Genomic DNA, 16,984 nt, shown 5'->3' with positions numbered 1-16,984 from the left:
GTGGAATCTCCTCCGATATCTTATGGACCCGGAAAAGAGTAAATCCGAGCAGAGGAAGTACCTCAATAAGATCACACACCACTACCAGGGCACGAACGACGAGCTCCTGACAGAGCTCAGAACCCGTTACATATATGCACAAATCACAAATCCCTCAGAAGCCATACGCCGGTCCGGATAATCTTAACCTAGATGCACCCATTCGAGAGGCTTCAGTACGAGCCGTCTTGCTGAAACTCCGAACTAAATCTGCACTAGGCCCCGATGGCATAACAAATAAAACCCTCCGAAATCTAGACGACGCAGCTATCACTGCCCTAACAGAGTACTTCAACTGCTGTTGGGAAACAGGTTCTATCCCCTCGCAATGGAAGCAAGCACAAATAATATTCATACCTAAACATGGTAAAACTGCAGCTCGTGAACTTACGCCCGGTCTCTCTGACCTCGAGCGTAGGAAAATTCATGGAGCACGTCATACTTAACCGGCTCCAGAATTTTGCGGGGGACAAAACCTATTCCCGAACTCCATAATTGTATTTCGTCCAAAACTTTCCACGCAAGACGTTATGCTTCAGCTTAAACATCAAGTTCTGGACCACATATCCAAGAATGGTACCCGGGCTGTCCTGGGCCTTGATCTTACAACGGCCTTTGACAACGTAGCGCATCATGCTATACTGGAGAATCTGCAGTACCTAGGTGCAGGCCAGGGGTACAGCTACGTCAAAGATTTCCTCAACCACCGCACAGCGGAACTAAGAATAGGAGAAATACGAATAGGAGAAAATAGGAGAAGTCACGGCACACCGCAGGTCTTGTCCACCTTCCTCTTTAATTTAGCAATGATCTGATTACCCGAACAACTTAATCAGATTACAGATCTCCACCACAGTCTGTATGCTGACGACATCACTCTGTGGGTGGTTAAAGGTAGCGATAGAGATACAGAAACCACGCTACAACAAACTGTAGACACGGTTGAAAAGTACGTGACCGACAAAAGCGTCGCCTGCTCCCCACAAAGATCTGAATTCTTCCTACTCAGAACCTCTACAAACGGCAAATCCGACACTGCACCACCCCCAGAAATTACTGTGCGAACCGGAGGAGGCGCGATCCCGGTGGTGACCACCATCCGTGTACTCGGCCTCTTCATGCAAGCTCACGGGCGCAACGGCAACACAATTCATAAACTAGAAGCATGCGTTCAACAGACGATGCGACTCATCTCAAGAATTGCCAACCGACACTCTGGCATGAAATAAGCCAACCTCATAAGGTTGGCCTTCGTGCTCAACCGCATCACCTACATCGCCCCGTACCTCTGCCTCAAAGCGGCTGAAAGAGAGAAAGTACAGGGGGTTATCCGGAGGGCCTCTAAACGGGCTCTTGGGCTACCTATAAGAACGTCCAACGCTAAATTGCTAGCCCTAGATGTGCACAACACCCTCGAGGAACTTGTGGAAGCGTACCTTATATCTTAATACGAGAGTGCCGCCGGGCGAAACATCCTCCAGAACCTGGGCATCAACTATGAGTCGATGCAAAGCACTGAAGTAGACATTCCTCACGATCAGAGGCGCCATCTCAAAATTAATCCACTCCCTAAAAACATGCACCCCGAATTCCACAAGGAAAGGTGGGCCGAGCGGTCCAAAGCGCTACATCAGAAATTCCACGCCTTCAAAAACAGCACTTTATGTCGACGCAGCAGAATACATAGCACGCAACTGTATGTCACTTGCAGTGGTGGACTCCTCAGGTCAAGTACGCGCTAGTGGTTCAATCCGCACCAGAAGCTCGGAAATAGCGGAAGAGGCGGCTGTCGCTCTGGTAATAGCCTCCACCCATTGTCATTACATTATTAGCGATTCCAGAGCAGCAGTACGCAATCTTGCGAAAGGTCTGGTCTCGGCTCCCGTAAAACACATACTAGACACCAACCAACACCCATGGCCAATCCAGATCATTCGGGCACCAGCACACTCTTCCCTACCCGGCAACGATGCCGCCCACACCGCCGCTCGAGGACTCGCCAACCGAGCACCCGGACGGCTGACGCTAGGATTAGAGAGGGATCGCATGGTCAGTTCCGAGGAAATAACTCAGCACTACAAGTTAGCCAGGGCGGTGTACCCGCCAGCACACAAATCGATTAACAAGCGACAAGAATTAGCTTAGAGATGACTTCAGACGAACACCTACCCCAACCCCGTAGCCTATCACTACTACTACCCGCACCAATACCCTAATACATGTAACCATTCCAAGAAAAAAGCGGATCTGTTCCATATTATGTGATCATGCCCAGCAGAAAATCACGCAAATCACGAAATAAGTAATACTGAGCAGTGGGAGGCCGTGTTGCTCAGCTCCGACCTTGACCTACAGGCCAAGGTCGACAAAAGAGCTGAAGAAGCCGCCCGGGCCCAGGGCTTCGTGGCTGCCTAACAACAAGGTCATCCGTCAATACCTTGTTTTCAAATAAAGTCTTTGCTCACTCACTCACATAAATGTTCATTTCAGCCAGACGACTATTTCATTTCATGTAACTGCAAAATATTAGTACGTGGCCAGTCAGTAGCGCCGTATACACTTTGAAGCAAGCGGCCCTCCCCTCACCATGGGACAAAATGTACCCGCCCTTACCCCCACCTCAAGACACACGCACACAACACGAACGCAACACACACATGCACACGCGCACAATACACATACACACAACATACACACAGTGCACACACAACTCCATGTTGGTGGTTGCTCTTTGTTTCAAAAATGTAGAAGCCTATCCAGAATATCGCACTCACAAGCTTCATTTTATTATTGCCAATATGCACTGAACTAGAGGATGTGTGAACCTCGGGTTAATTGAGGCGTCTGTGGTTTCCTTATTTAGGTACAGTTAAACATACAAAAGGTGACACATACAGAATGACGATTGTTTCATTTTAAAGGAGCCACAGTCAATGAAGACAAAGATCTCAGGTTGGTCTCCACCGGTTTAGCTACAAGTGTAATTACCACCCTACCACTATCTCTACCGTTGTGTTGCTTGTTTTTATGCGTGTCACCAATTCAGTACAATATTAACATACCATCTGTACAACTATGGTGGAATCATTTTTAAACCATGCAGACAGTTAGAGCGTGATATCAAAAACGAATATCCACATTCTCTCATGACTTCCTCTTTTATAACTTTCACAAACTAATCTTACTATTCACTTGATGGCACATGTTGAAATTGCGGAATTGAAGCCGATCAGTAGAAAAGTGATGCGACGACTTTATTTCTTCTTGGCCTCGATTTCGGAATCTGTAGATATGTTTCAACTATAAGACTTATGAAGTTATTCAGTCAATCGTTTCATTCGCAAACTGAACATTGCAATCTGACGCTCAAGTAAAGTCCACTTGTTCATGTAATTCATATCAACAGGCCGAATTATGCTATTTGGCAGCAGCAGCGGATGGACGTGAACTCGTCTCTCACGAACGCCGCTTCAATTTTTCAGCTACCCGCTGCTGTTTCGGCGCCTGTTGTCCTGGCACTCCTGGAGCTAGTCAAGATTCCTAATCATCGTGCCTCTGTCCCCACAGAAAGTATTCTGCCGCTCTGCACATGCCCAGACGCATCCACGCCAGGCGTGAAATTGACTGACCTACGACGTCACCAGGACCTCGGCGCCACCTTGGGCCATAAAAGCGCCGGCCTTAAAAAACGGCGCGTACAGAACGAAACTCTAAAATGGTGTTTTATAGTTTTCATGCAGTTAAGATAATACAAAACGGTTATTTTAGTTTTGACTTGATTTAGAGGCTCGAGATCAAGAACCGACAATTTTTTTTCTTTTAAGACGTTTATGTCGTAGAACATTCACAAAAAATTTATTTTGTGGAACACAATATTTCTGTATATTTTCTTTAAATTAACAGCTTTATTTACAGTGTGGTTTTGGCACGCAAAACCCTAAAATTTCATTTTTTTAAACTATCAGTTGGAATTCAGCGTTTGACTTTGTTCTTTCGTTCGTTCCGCCCTCCGTCCGCTGTTCCTAAATGTATTCTCCACTAGCCAAGCAACAAATGTTGCCCATTTAGATGCCGCAGCAATATCTGGTTCTTTAGCTGTGCAGTCAACAAAAGACAGCAACATGTATCGTGAGATTACTCACACAATCCTAATTATTGGTGTTTCGGGCCTTTTTGCTTGGTAAACAAGTCTTTCGTGTGCAGGCCGAAAAGATAAACCGCTTCGATCACCTCACGTACAACGTTTCTTTTTTCTTTATTTATATAATATTTACATCAAGACCTGATGACACGTCGTCCAATCGTTGATTTCAGCAAATAAAAACCTGATTGTTCTAAAACAATTTCAAGCTTTGCGCTTCGTCATCTCTATGGCACCAATGACTCATTGAGACGTCAAACACCTTTACTCAACGACAAGTTCTTCAAAACGTAGTGCATACAAGTGTTGCATCGCGTGCGTCAAAGTTGCAGCCCATCTCATGTTTTTCGACCTAAATGTCCTGTCTGCTTTTCCGGAGGTACATGCATGGTACTGGCTTTGTGTACACGTGTTAGACATTTTCGCAAATTCGTGGCCTTGTAGTGTGCGGGCTTTTAGGATAGATTCATCCTGTTATACTCACAAATTGATTAGTGTAATAGCATGTGGGAGCTGGCTCCTGGACTAAATCCGTTACAGATCCTGAAGCTGTGAGTCATGCGCGTTTGGTTTGTTTTCTGGGCCACTCTGGGCCATCAAACTGTAAGAAATTCTTTTCCTCATTTTTTATCACCTTGTATGCTTTTAAAGAATTGTTTCTTAACAGTCTATAGGTCTGCGAGCAGTCAGCAGCATATCCTGATATACTTGCAACGGAAATATTTGAAAATAACCAGAAACTTAAGTGAATGATCCGTCCTTTGTGATAGCGGTAATTTCGCGTTACCTTTAGTTACAAGCACGGCCAGCACGCCTAGATGCAACAATTATCTAGAGTATGTCATAAGGCAACCGCATAAGCGATGACAAGAACTGCTTTTCCTGGCGTCAAAATTCCTTCCACTTTATAGGCGTTCTCCTTAGCAAGCTTCCCTTTCACATCGAGTCATTCGCATCGTCATTCACATCGTTCCATGACAGCCGCAACCATCCCGTCCTCATGTTTACTGAGTTCCGATAAGTTGTTCGCACCGTCATGCACTTGGATAGCCGTGACAGCAAGATCCTTGAAACACTCTTAACGCAAGCACTACAGTAGAGACCGAAAATTCCGCCATAACGACAAATGAACGGCTGCCAAGATGGCTGCTCATGAAGGACAGTGCCAGAGCTTTTCATCATTAGTACTTGAATATTTGTCCCTCTCTTCAACATTATGGCGCACCAATTCGCACAGGCATGAGCAACATAAATTTATACATCCTTTTGTGCTGTGTGAATTCTGGACATAGAGCTATTACTTGAAAAGATTCATATAGTTCAAAGCACAATCGGTCTCGCGGTACACCTTGAATAAAAGAAGACACATCAGCGCGTAGAAACTGCATTTTGTAGCATTTTGTCACCGACAAAGAGCCTTCTGGTGACATGAATACTGCAAACGTGAATTGACAGGAAGCTCGCACCTTCAGTACCTATTACGTCATTCATTTATTTGGGGAAAGATTCGCTGACAGTCTTGCTTGTATACTAGTCTTCGCTTGCCCTTCAGTTTCGGCATGGAGTGTCCGAACCTTTCTACGCAAGTTTTATCTGGCTTGTCTACAGTAGAATTCCTCACTCGTATTTCGAGCCACATATCTGCAAGTAGAAATGAGGCAGCAGGAGTTTTGTTAGTAATGTGTTGCAGAAATCACCTACACTCTTGATGACGCAAAAAAGGCAACGGCGTTTTCACTCAAGAACAGTTATCTGGTATTTAACACATATAGCATTAGAGAGAGAAGAAAAGGATGTATGTCAAGGCTGGCAGGTTAACCAGAGGTCGTTCAGGTTTGTTTCTCTGCGTGGTGTCAAAAGAGTAACGGGATAATCAGAGAGAAAAGCGGAGTTCTGCGTGGAGTTCATTTGAAAGTACCGAGCTAGCAATGTTTGCTTTTATTCTGAAAGACTGCCCAGTCTATTCATCGCTGCGCACAGTATTTGCTTTTGTGCATGGTAACATGGGCGACGCAAGGGAGGTATGTGCATGTTTCGACACATCTTCACACGTCGTCGCATGTAGGGCTGTACTCTATTCCAATCAAAGCATAGCAGTTACTAAATGCGACTCCGAGCCACAAAGAGTATATAACATGACCTGCTCGCGTCTTAGTAATCCAGGCGATAGGCAGTTGCAGGTCAAGGAACAACGAACGTGGGCGCTGTTTTCTTTCGTTTACTGCGCTTTCCTTCTTTGGTGTACACTGGAAGACGATGGTGTACACTCGTGCAGCATCGTTTGCGGTGTACGAAACTGTTTCCTAAAAACCTTGCGACAGCATATTGCCCCGCGAAGACGAGAAAAAACGCAATGATTATAAAATGGCGCATTTGAATCCTTGAACTAAAACCAATGTCGAGATAGTACCTGCACGTTTCATGCGTAATAAAGGTCATCCAGCTTTTATTTACTTCAGAATAAATAAGGACGTGCAGCAGCTGTAATAAACGTAACAGGGTCTTGTACTCTACGTCATACTGCTGTTAAAAAACTTGACATCAAACAAAATTTACTGCCAGCAGCGAACGAGTTTTATTTTTATCTGTTCCTTGATGCCCTCTCCATCTTAAACCGCTGCCACCGTCACATCAATCGAAAAAAAAAATATAGAAAGAGAGAGAGAGAGACAAAGAGGAGGAAAGGCAGGGAGGTTAGCCAGTGTAAGTACTGGCTGGCTACCCTGTGCTGGGGAAAGGGGTAAAGGGAATAAAAGGAGAAAGAAGAAGCAGAGGAGAAAAAAAAATGAAGGAAATTCACGCAGTACCGCGATACTACGCGATACAACACTCAAAGGCGATCGCACAATTCGCAAGTCCTTAGATACTTCAGCAAAGCCCTTAAGGCCTTGAGTGCCGAAGTCCGTCTGGACCAGTGTCCTAGAGCCTTCTCCTCTGTAAAGGGGCGATTGTCCAGTTTTTCGAGCGCGGTTACGAGCACTGTTCTTGGCACTTTGTAGCTGGGACAGTCACAAAGGAGGTGCTGAATCGTCTCCTCGCAGTCGCAGGTGCCGCAAGTAGGGCTGTCGGCCATTCCAATGCGGAATGAATAGGAGTTCGTGAAAGCCACGCCGAGCCACAGGCGGCACAGAAGTGTTGCTTCCGCTCGTGGTAACCCTGGTGGTAGGCGGAGTTGCAGACATGGATCCAATCTGTGGAGACGTTCGTTCGTGAACTCACTGGTGTTCCACAGATTCTGCGTAAGCTCGCGGGCGAGGGAGCGAAGACTTGTGGCTGCGTTTGTTCGTGACAGTGGTAGTGGTACAACGCGGGCACCGTCGTGGGCCGATCGGGCGGCATCATCCGCATGATGATTGCCCGCAATTCCGCAATGACCCGGTATCCACTGGTAGATGACGTTGTGCCCTTTGTTGATTGCTTGATGGTGGAGTAGTCGGATGTCTGCCACTAGTTGCATATTTGGTCCGTGGTTGAAAGGGGACATCAGACACTGGAGAGCTGCCTTCGAGTCACATAAGAGGGACCATGACTGTGACGATTTGTGACAAATAAACTCTAAAGCAGCACGGATAGCTGCGAGTTCTGCAGCCGTCGATGATGTTACGTGAGACGTCTTGAACTTGAGGGTGACAGACTCTGCGGGAATAACCACTGCTCCAGCTGAGCTATTAGAGCAGACAGAACCATCCGTGTAAACGTGGATGCGTTCTTTGTGTTTGTCATGAAGGAATGAATGCACGGTTTGTTTGAGGGCAAAAGATGACATCTCCGTTTTCTTTTTGATACCGGGAATATCAAGAAGAGCCTGGAGTGGATGAAGGCACCACAGCGGTAGAGATGGTCGTGCTGCAGGCGTGAAGTTTGATGGTAAAGTTCCGTGGTTGGCGGCAATAATCCTGCTAAACGCTGAACGAGGTCGAGTGGCAGGAAGGGAGGCGAGATGATGCGATGGAAGTCGCGCGAAGTGTCTGATATGCATCCTTAAAGCGTCGACTTGAAGATACGTATCGATGGGGTGGTCGTGCGCGATGGCTATTGTTGCTGCCGTGGATGCACATCTGGGAAGTCCAAGGCAAATTCGCAGAGCTTGAGCTTGTACAGACTGGAGGGCACGGAGGTTGGTCTTACTGGTCCCACCCAGTACAGGTAAGCTATAGCGCAGGAAACCCAGGAACAGTGCATTATAGAGTTGGAGCATCGCACTCACAGACGCACCCCACGACTTTCCTGCAAGAAATCTGAGCACGTGAGTCATCATGAGTAATTTCCTTTTTAGGTACGCGACATGAGGACTCCAGGAGAGGTCTCGATCTATTATCACTCCTAGAAAGCGGTGCGTCTTCTCGTAGGCAATCGGATGTCCATTAATTTTGACAACGTACGGTTTCATTGCTTTGCGCGTGAAAGCGACCATAGAGCACTTCTCGGAGGACACCTCCAGGCCTCGCGCTCGAAGATAGCCTGATGTTAGTGTGGCCGCTTTTTGAAGTCTGGCGCGCACCTGGGGACGCGTCGCTCCTGATGACCAAATGCATATATCGTCTGCATAGATCGACACATGGACGGACTGCGGAAGGATGTGAACCAGGTCGATGAGCACGAGGTTAAATAGAGTGGGGCTCAAGACTCCACCTTGTGGTACGCCACGGCAGGTGTTGTGTTGTGATGACGCACCATCCTCTGTTTGCACAAAGAAAGACCTGTCCTTCAAGAAGCTGAGTATCCACCGAAAAACAAGGCCGCCTAGGCCGACATTGCCCAGAGCGTCTAGGATGGCTCGATGGGTTACGTTATCATAAGCGCCTTTAACATCCAGGAACATTGCCGCTGGCAGCCTCCTTAGGCTTTTTTCGTGCTGAACAGACGTGACAAGGTCGATGACGTTGTCTATAGAAGAGCGTCCGCGTCGAAAGCCTGCCATAGCGTCAGGGTATAACCGGTAGTGTTCTAGATACCACTCTAGCCGCGTCAGCACCATCCTCTCCATCACCTTTCCGAGACAACTAGCCAGAGCAATGGGACGATAAGACGCCACGTCTAGGGGTGATTTACCTGGTTTGAGCAGAGGCACAAGGCGGCTGGACTTCCATGCAGCAGGAACCACTCCTTCACGCCATGAATTATTGTACACGCCTAGAAGAGCATGCTGGGCTGTTTGACCGAGGTGTCCGAGAGCTGCGTATGTCACCCCGTCAGGCCCAGGCGATGAGGAACGTCTGCACGCTGCCAACGCCGCTCGCAATTCCTCGATGGAAAACGGATTGTCCATACGTGAATCCCGCGAGATCGGAACATCACGGGGATCACGTGTAACAAACGATGGCGGCAGACCAGCAACCTTGACACAGAAGTCGTCCGCTACGTCGATCTCTCTGCGACCTTGGTAGAGAGCCAGACATTTGAAGGGGTGGCGTTGTTGCGGTGACGTTCGAAGACCACGCACCGTTCTCCAGATATGTGACAGGGGTTTATGCGGATCAAGGGAATCGCAGAAGGTTTTCCATATGAGAGACTGCAGGGAGTTGATCCGACGCTGGATCTTCTTCTGTATTCGTCTCGCCTCCCTTAGGTCGTAGATGGACTTGGTGCGTCTGTACCTTCGTTCCGCGCGACGGCGGATTGCTCGAAGCCGCTCCAATTCTGCTTCGAAATGAGAAAACTTAGGAATAGGCCTAAAAGCTCTTGTGGCTTCTTGAGCAGCGGCGTTAATTAGCTTTTCGATGTTGCCAGGTAGACAGTCCCGGATCTCTTGGCAATTCTTCTCCATGAGCAGCGTGTATTGAGGCCAGTCAATGTGACGAAGAACTGTGGTCGATTGTGTCTTGCGTATGTCGTCAATTTTAACATATGTTGGGACGTGGTCACTACCATGCGTTTCGTTGTCCGTGAACCATTTCACACTGGCACTGAGGCATCTTGAAACAAAAGTCAAGTCCAGGCAGCTGCTGTATGTCAATCCCCGCAGAAAAGTAGGACTGCCATCATTTAGGCAGCAGAGCTCATGGTCCGACGCGAACGATAGTAGGCGTCTTCCTCGGCAATCCATCTTTAAGCTTCCCCATAGCGGATGATGCGCATTGAAGTCACCGGTAATAATCCATGGTCCAGCTGTCGCTGTTAAAATTGCACTTAGTCTCGCGTTGTCAAATCGACTCGAAGGTGAAATGTAGGCACCTACGAGCGTGAGTACGACGTTCTTGCATTTTATCGTCAAACATACGTACTGATTGTCGTCATCAGGTGCGACTGGGTGTGAAACATACGTCAAATCGCATCTGATATAAACGATGACTTTGCTGCGTTCGCTACAGGTAGCAGACATGAAAGCTTCATATCCTGATAGGCGGATGGCGTTGTCAATGTTTGGTTCACAAATGACGATTATTGGAAATTTGTACTTAAAAACAAACGGACGAAAGTCCGAGATGCGGGATTTAATGCCTCTGACATTCCATTGGAAGAGAGACGCTTCCTTGACCTCCTTAATTAACGAGTGTAGAGGAGCAGCCATGGTGCTTCTCAAGACCGTACAGTACTGGATTCAGGGCGTCCAGTATTTGAAGTGCGCCTCGAGCCGCCGGAGTGTGTATGGCGGTCAGTAGTACTCGTAGCGTGTTCATGAGGGCCCTTATCATGGTGACAACTTGTTTGTCGTCGTCTAGGGTGCTGCCTGAAGGTGAAGCATGATTCGGTGAGCGTGCTACATCTTGTCGCTCCGCTGGTGGATCTAGCCGTGGCAATGGCGGCCACTCCTCGCTTGAGGCAATGATATTGGAGCCTTTCTGCTGAGAAATCTCATTGCTGCTATTGCTAGTTGTATGCGGAAGTTTCTGGACTGTCAGTGGACGCGGTGCATCCTTAGCAATAGCAGTGGGTTTCCTAGATCTCCGGCGTCATGAACGTCGATGTCGCACCTTAGCGGCAGCCTCCCTGTGCGAGGAACCATCCCTGACCATTTGCCTCAAGACTTTCGCTTCATTTTTCACGTGTGGGCAATTCTTTGAAGTTGCATCGTGAGAGCCCTGACAATTGGCGCACTTTTGGTGTTCTGTACGACAGGCGTCGGAGCTGTGCGACCCAGAGCAACGTGAGCACACGGTAGCATTTGTGCAAACCGCACTAACGTGCCCCATCCTTTGACACTTCCTGCACTGAAGCGGCTTTGGCACAAAAGGTCGTACTATGTGTCTGAAGTGACCGACCTTGACGTGTGACGGTAGGCTGTCTCCTTTAAAGGTTAACTTCACACACTGCGAGCTCCCCAGGCGACGGGCTTGCAATATGGCAATTCCCTCTGTCGCCGGCTTGATGAGTATGTGCAGGTCAGCATCGCTTATCGAATTATCTACGTCATATACAACGCCGGCCGTAGAGTCGTGATCGTCTTGTTTATAGCAGCGTACGTTGATGCTATCCAGGACCTTAACATTGCTCAGAATGTCTAGCGCGCTGCGGTTTGCGACATCTATAGCAAGGATGTTCTTTCGGGCGTTGATCCTTACATCTTTGATCTGACCCGGAACAAGTGCCTCGAGCGACACAGATGTGGCTTGGCGGTTGATCCGGTTTAGATTGTCGCTAGCAGCCACAGGCACAAATAAAATTGTGAGGTCTGATGGCTTTCGCGTAGGGATCACAGTTGCCTTACTTGTGGACGGAGATGTCCTGACGAGCCGTCTCTTTGCTTTGTTCTTCACTACGGGCACGAAGTCACTATCATCCGAGGTTTCATCACTGGTTGTTGAGTAGATCACAGTGTCCTCGCTGTCGGTGTCACTCGGGTGACTAGACCGCTTTCTCGGAGCGGCCGCTGTTGACGTAGAAGGACCAGGGGCCCCTCCGGGTGACTCCACGTCCATCGCCGTAGTTAAGGGAGGGGCGTCTCCCACAAGGTAGCTTCAAATTCACAGAGACAAAAAAGCAGCGTTCCACACAGTGGACACTTCGTGCTTGCTTCTATACAGAAACTGGTTCTCTCTATTTACTCGCACTACCCCATGCATACTACTTCGACACTGTATTTATTTTTTCTTTTGCGCCGTGTTTAGAATAAGGAGGGCGTATGTGCACGCGTGCGCACGTAGTGGTTACAAAGAGATAGCCGCGTTGTGTTCAAGGTGAAGTCTTCATTGCATCGGAAGGCATTCTTCCTTCTTCTCTCATGCCTCATACTTTATATATAGCTTGTAAATACGGGCTGTATGCGCTTTCTCCTTGCGTATTCGTTCCAGTGCAGCTGTACACGCTGCCAGCCGCTGCAGCTCGCGCGCACTTGACTTTCGTGGCGCAGCTGTGTGATTTCACAACTGCGGGACACCTGCGAGTCTGCCACGCTCATGACCGTGTATGACGGTCCTGTTCCTTTGGCTGTGCATTTCCCACTGTGCCTACAGCTATTTACGCTCTCATGTCTTTTTGCAGCGCTTTAGAAAAACCGCGCTAGCTTCCTGGCATGTCAACGCCTGTCTTCCCATAGCATCAGAACCGTGATAACAGCTTTGGGCTATAAATTTTAAGGCATTTGCGTACATATACTGCCGGCAATAGGTAAGCTAGTGTGGCAGTAAGCTACGTGACATCTCCAGTGCTAATAGCAACTAATCTCAGCAAGAGGGCTACAAATATTGTCCATTCTTTTCTGCAAGGCATTGTGCTGTGGTGGTGCTCCTTGGAAGCATTACACGGGCAAGGACTAATGCTTGCGAACAAAAGAAATTATCAATTCCCTTTTCGCTTCCACCATGAAGTGCAACTTCGCAAATGCTTCTAACCTTCGAGCCCATGGGCTCACCATCATTCACAGATGCACTCCGTACGCTGTGGGTGCGAGAAAAAGATCACGGCGGTGAGCCGAGAACGAGGATGGTTTGATGGTGCTCACTACAGGCCGCAACAGGTGAACAAACAACTTGCCGCAGGTGGGGACCAAACCCACAACCTTCGCATTTCGCGTTGTTTTTTCATCCACTTTCATTTGCAATTATTTATCATTTCTTTATTTCATTTATTGAGCACAAGTAATTTCCCCTATGGTATCCTTAGTGTCAGTGCTTGTTGGCTTCTAATGATATCAATAATAAAAAAAATCGGGCCCCTCAGTTAATCTCCTCTTTTCTCGCTTATTACATAACGAGGGTCTCGAATCCGGTAACATCGACGCCTTCATGTAGCATGTGTGGGTTTATTGACCAGTCGCCTTCACCCCCCCCCCCCCAAAAAAAAAATCACTTTCTCATGACGCCTGCTGCAGAAAGGACGCTCCACGTCCGCCGCCAAGGTCTGTGAGCGGTGGCGCTGGCTAACACTCCCAGGGTTCTACTAGGAAACACAAACACCCAAGAAAGTCGACGGGGAAACGGCACCGTGGTAGCTAAATTGGCAGAGCATCGCACGCGAAATGCAAAGGTTGTGGGTTCGGTCCCCACCTGCGGCAAATAGTCTTTTCATCCACTTTCATTTCCAATAATTTATCTTTTCTTTATTACATTTATTATATAGGCACGAGTAATTTCCCCTATGTTATCCTTGGTGTCAGTGCTTGTTGGCTTCTTATAATATCACTAATATGAAAAATCGGGCCCCTCGGTTAATGCGCTCCCTTCACGTGTAATATACTTGCATTATACGCAGAGTAAACTCTTTTGTTTGTTTTCTTTCTTTTCGCTATCCCTATATCTCGCCTCCAATTATATGCAAGTCCGTATTATATTCTGGTTTTAATGGTATGAACCGGAGCATTAGATACTTAATGGTCTCGTTCCCAGCCCTTTCAAGCTCCAAGCAAATATTGCTACAGGACGCTGACCTTGGCAGCACACTAATCGACTAACAACCGACAACAAAAATGAACCCAAAGTATGTCACTTGCCGACTACTCGGGGAGAGGACAGAGATCGGACAAATGCGTAAAAAAAGCATCAAAGTACAAAACTAAAGGGAAAGTGGACAGCGTAAGAAACATTGCCAATGGAACAATAAGCATTTCTTCTTTATACTGCCGACGGTTTGATGGCTACTGTTAAAGCAAGTATTCTCTTGAAAGTTCACCAACGTTAGTATAGAAACTATCTGCTGTTGCGCACAAATTCTGAATGTTTGTTATCCTTCCAAGAGAACTTTCGCAAGTGTATAAGCACCAAATGCCCTTCGTTCTACCACCAAAATTAGAAAAAAAACCCCTACAATTTAACGCTCACAGGGCAATGCAGAATGCGCTGCAGGTCCACTCATTTTTATATTAGTGGTTGTAAGCAAGTCATTTCAAGCATATTTCTATTTCACACACAAGCAGAAGTATCACGCAGCTCAGTCGGTTCAGCGTGAAGCTTGTGAATCAGGTGACATCTATTTCTTCGAGCAGGGATATCTTACTATAGCTGAAGTCTGGGCTGGTGCTTTATCAGTGCTGGAACACAGTGCGTCCTCGACAGCCTTGTGGTATCTTTTATCACTGTTGCACAAACATGTGCTTAATGTTGTTGTGGACTGTCAGTTGAGATTATGATAATAATAATACTAATAATCATGTTCGTGGTTAAAAAAATGGCCCCCAATCATGATGGGAGAAGGGCCAGCAATTGGGTAGTTGCGCGCGCGGATAACCGTAAGAAAGAATGAAAGACTGGTAATCTAAAATTGCTTTACCTGCTAATTTTAATCCATTTTTCAAGAGAACACCAGCGAATGACACCTATCAAAACTCATCGTTAGCCTGTGTATGTGCCCGCTCGGACGAAGGCGTCGGCCTGCGATCTGGAATTACCTGTGCCTTATGCCTTTAGACTCAGTCCTAGGTCTGCAAATTTACATATTTTCTTACCACCCCTAATTGCGATGCCGCCACTGTGCTCTCCTTCTTTGATTAGTATAGCAAACCACCGTTTATCTTGTCAGTGCATCAAAGGATAGGCTGAACTACAGTTCTTTATCTGAACCAGAATATAATATGTCTGTGTTCACACTCTAGTCTATGCTATTATACTGACACTCTATACTATTACAAACAATCATAATTTACTTATTTATCTAAAGTACCTCGACACCCCATATATGAGATTTTTCATATGGAGTGGGCAAGAAAAGTCGCAATGTTGCCAGGAAGGTGAAACATTCATAGTGGTATCAAAGTATTAGACGCGAAATAAGGTTCGTAATTTATAGGCTGTATAGATTGCCGTAAACGTTCGCTTCCCAATAAAATTAACAACCATAGTGTCAGGCGTGCACCGGCAAACATGACCTAACCTTATTCGATGACCGCAAACACTCGCTGTTACAACAGTGGCTTGACGAAGAGAGCAAAGAGAAATTAGGAAACGCTTCTGCTGGCTCGCTACTCCGTGGGTGTCAGAAATTTCAGATTACGCTACTCCCAGCACTAGGCGGTCGAAGACGAGCCGAGATGCGCCACCGGCCATCTCAGCTCGCCTAGCCTCTGCACGCTGGCATGCGGGCGGTGTGCGCGCTCAACCACGTAGACAGCCAGGTAGCTCCGCTGCGTTGCTATATACGATTGGATGCGCACTCGCCTGCCCCTCTTCCCTCCGCAGTGCGTGCTTCGTCACATTATCGCGCGTCACATTTCTCCCTCCGGGGCCTGCCTTGCTCGCGCTTTGTCACGTGACCTCCAACAATGGGCACGCGAGAAGACGGTGTCAATCAAGCCACGTACCATCCGTCTCAGTTGACACTCGCACGGATTTCCTCAAACCCACCGGATGCGGTGCGCGGGGGAGTAATAGTATCTGATCGTACTTGCACTCTATGCGGAACCTCACAGCGACGCCGATGGCGACAAAGAACATTCGCCTGGAGCGTCCCTATAATGGATATCGCAATAAAGTGGCTTCATCTTGCAGAGAACAAAAGTTCAATGAGACGCATAATACATATTAGTAGAAACATCGGCTGGAAATCAGGCTACATTTTTATGAAGTCACAGAGTGTGAAGAATTGGCACGGCATATTAGTATAAAAGTTTCTCGGGGGTAAAATTAAAATAAAAATTAATCGATGCGTAACAAGGAGCAGCAAACATGGCATATGGTCGCACAGCTTAAGTACACCGTAGTCATATACAAGATATTGAAAATAAAGGAATAGAGTCATTTCAGTACGCATCACACAAATATGGACGCAGAAACTCCGTTGTCTTGCACACAGACATAAATGAAGTATAGCAAATCATCTTATAGAGCATGTTATTTTTTAGCTGCACCAATTTTTTTAAAGATTGCCTATGGCAGATAACACAATTGTAAACCTTGATCTAAATTACTGGATGAGGTGGCCATTAAACCTACGAGAAATCAAAGTGTTCCATTGAATATTTAACGTAGATAAGCCAACTACATTTTTAAATAATTGTATTGCGCCACATATTTATATCTATGAATTGTAGCCGCTGAGTTCGCACGGCGTATCCACTTGGAACGAATTCTCCGGACAGCTCAAGTTCTGAGTTATTAATTGTCAAAGTGCCGTCGAAATGCATTGATGTTCCAGTTACTTTCGTGCTTATATGCCCAAAACAGCGGTTTCTATAAAAAAGTAATTGGAACGCCTATGCGCTTCGTCGTACCTTCTAAAAATTATTATTTCGGAACGAGTACTTTCCAGAGAATTCATTCCAAGTGGATGCGCCCTGCAAACTCAGCCGCTGTAATTCGTACATTGAATTTAGTGGCGTAAAGTTAGTAAATAAGAGTTAATTCGTGTAATTGTTATAATAATGCAAATGAACATTTTGATTTCTTGTAGATGTAATGGCCGCCTCATTGAGTAATTTCGATCAAGCATTACATT

At 46.8% G+C, this 16,984-nt stretch overlaps 1 protein-coding gene and 1 long non-coding RNA gene across 2 annotated transcripts in view; one reads left to right on the top strand and one right to left on the bottom strand.

Annotated features, from left to right (window-relative positions):
* LOC135897083 (uncharacterized) overlaps positions 1-16,984 on the top strand; it is a 497,858-nt gene that overhangs the window by 74,731 nt on the left and 406,143 nt on the right. The gene's annotated exons all lie outside the window — the stretch shown is intronic.
* Positions 5,659-16,984, bottom strand: part of LOC139052355 (uncharacterized) — a 41,171-nt gene continuing 29,845 nt past the window's right edge. The window contains exon 3 of the long non-coding RNA XR_011509848.1: positions 5,659-5,821. This is a non-coding gene — a long non-coding RNA (uncharacterized lncRNA). The remainder of the gene's footprint in view (positions 5,822-16,984) is intronic.

Source organism: Dermacentor albipictus, unplaced genomic scaffold (assembly GCF_038994185.2).
Source record: "Dermacentor albipictus isolate Rhodes 1998 colony unplaced genomic scaffold, USDA_Dalb.pri_finalv2 scaffold_22, whole genome shotgun sequence".
NCBI classification, from domain to species: domain Eukaryota; kingdom Metazoa; phylum Arthropoda; class Arachnida; order Ixodida; family Ixodidae; genus Dermacentor; species Dermacentor albipictus.
This window is presented reverse-complemented; position numbering and strand designations above follow the sequence as displayed.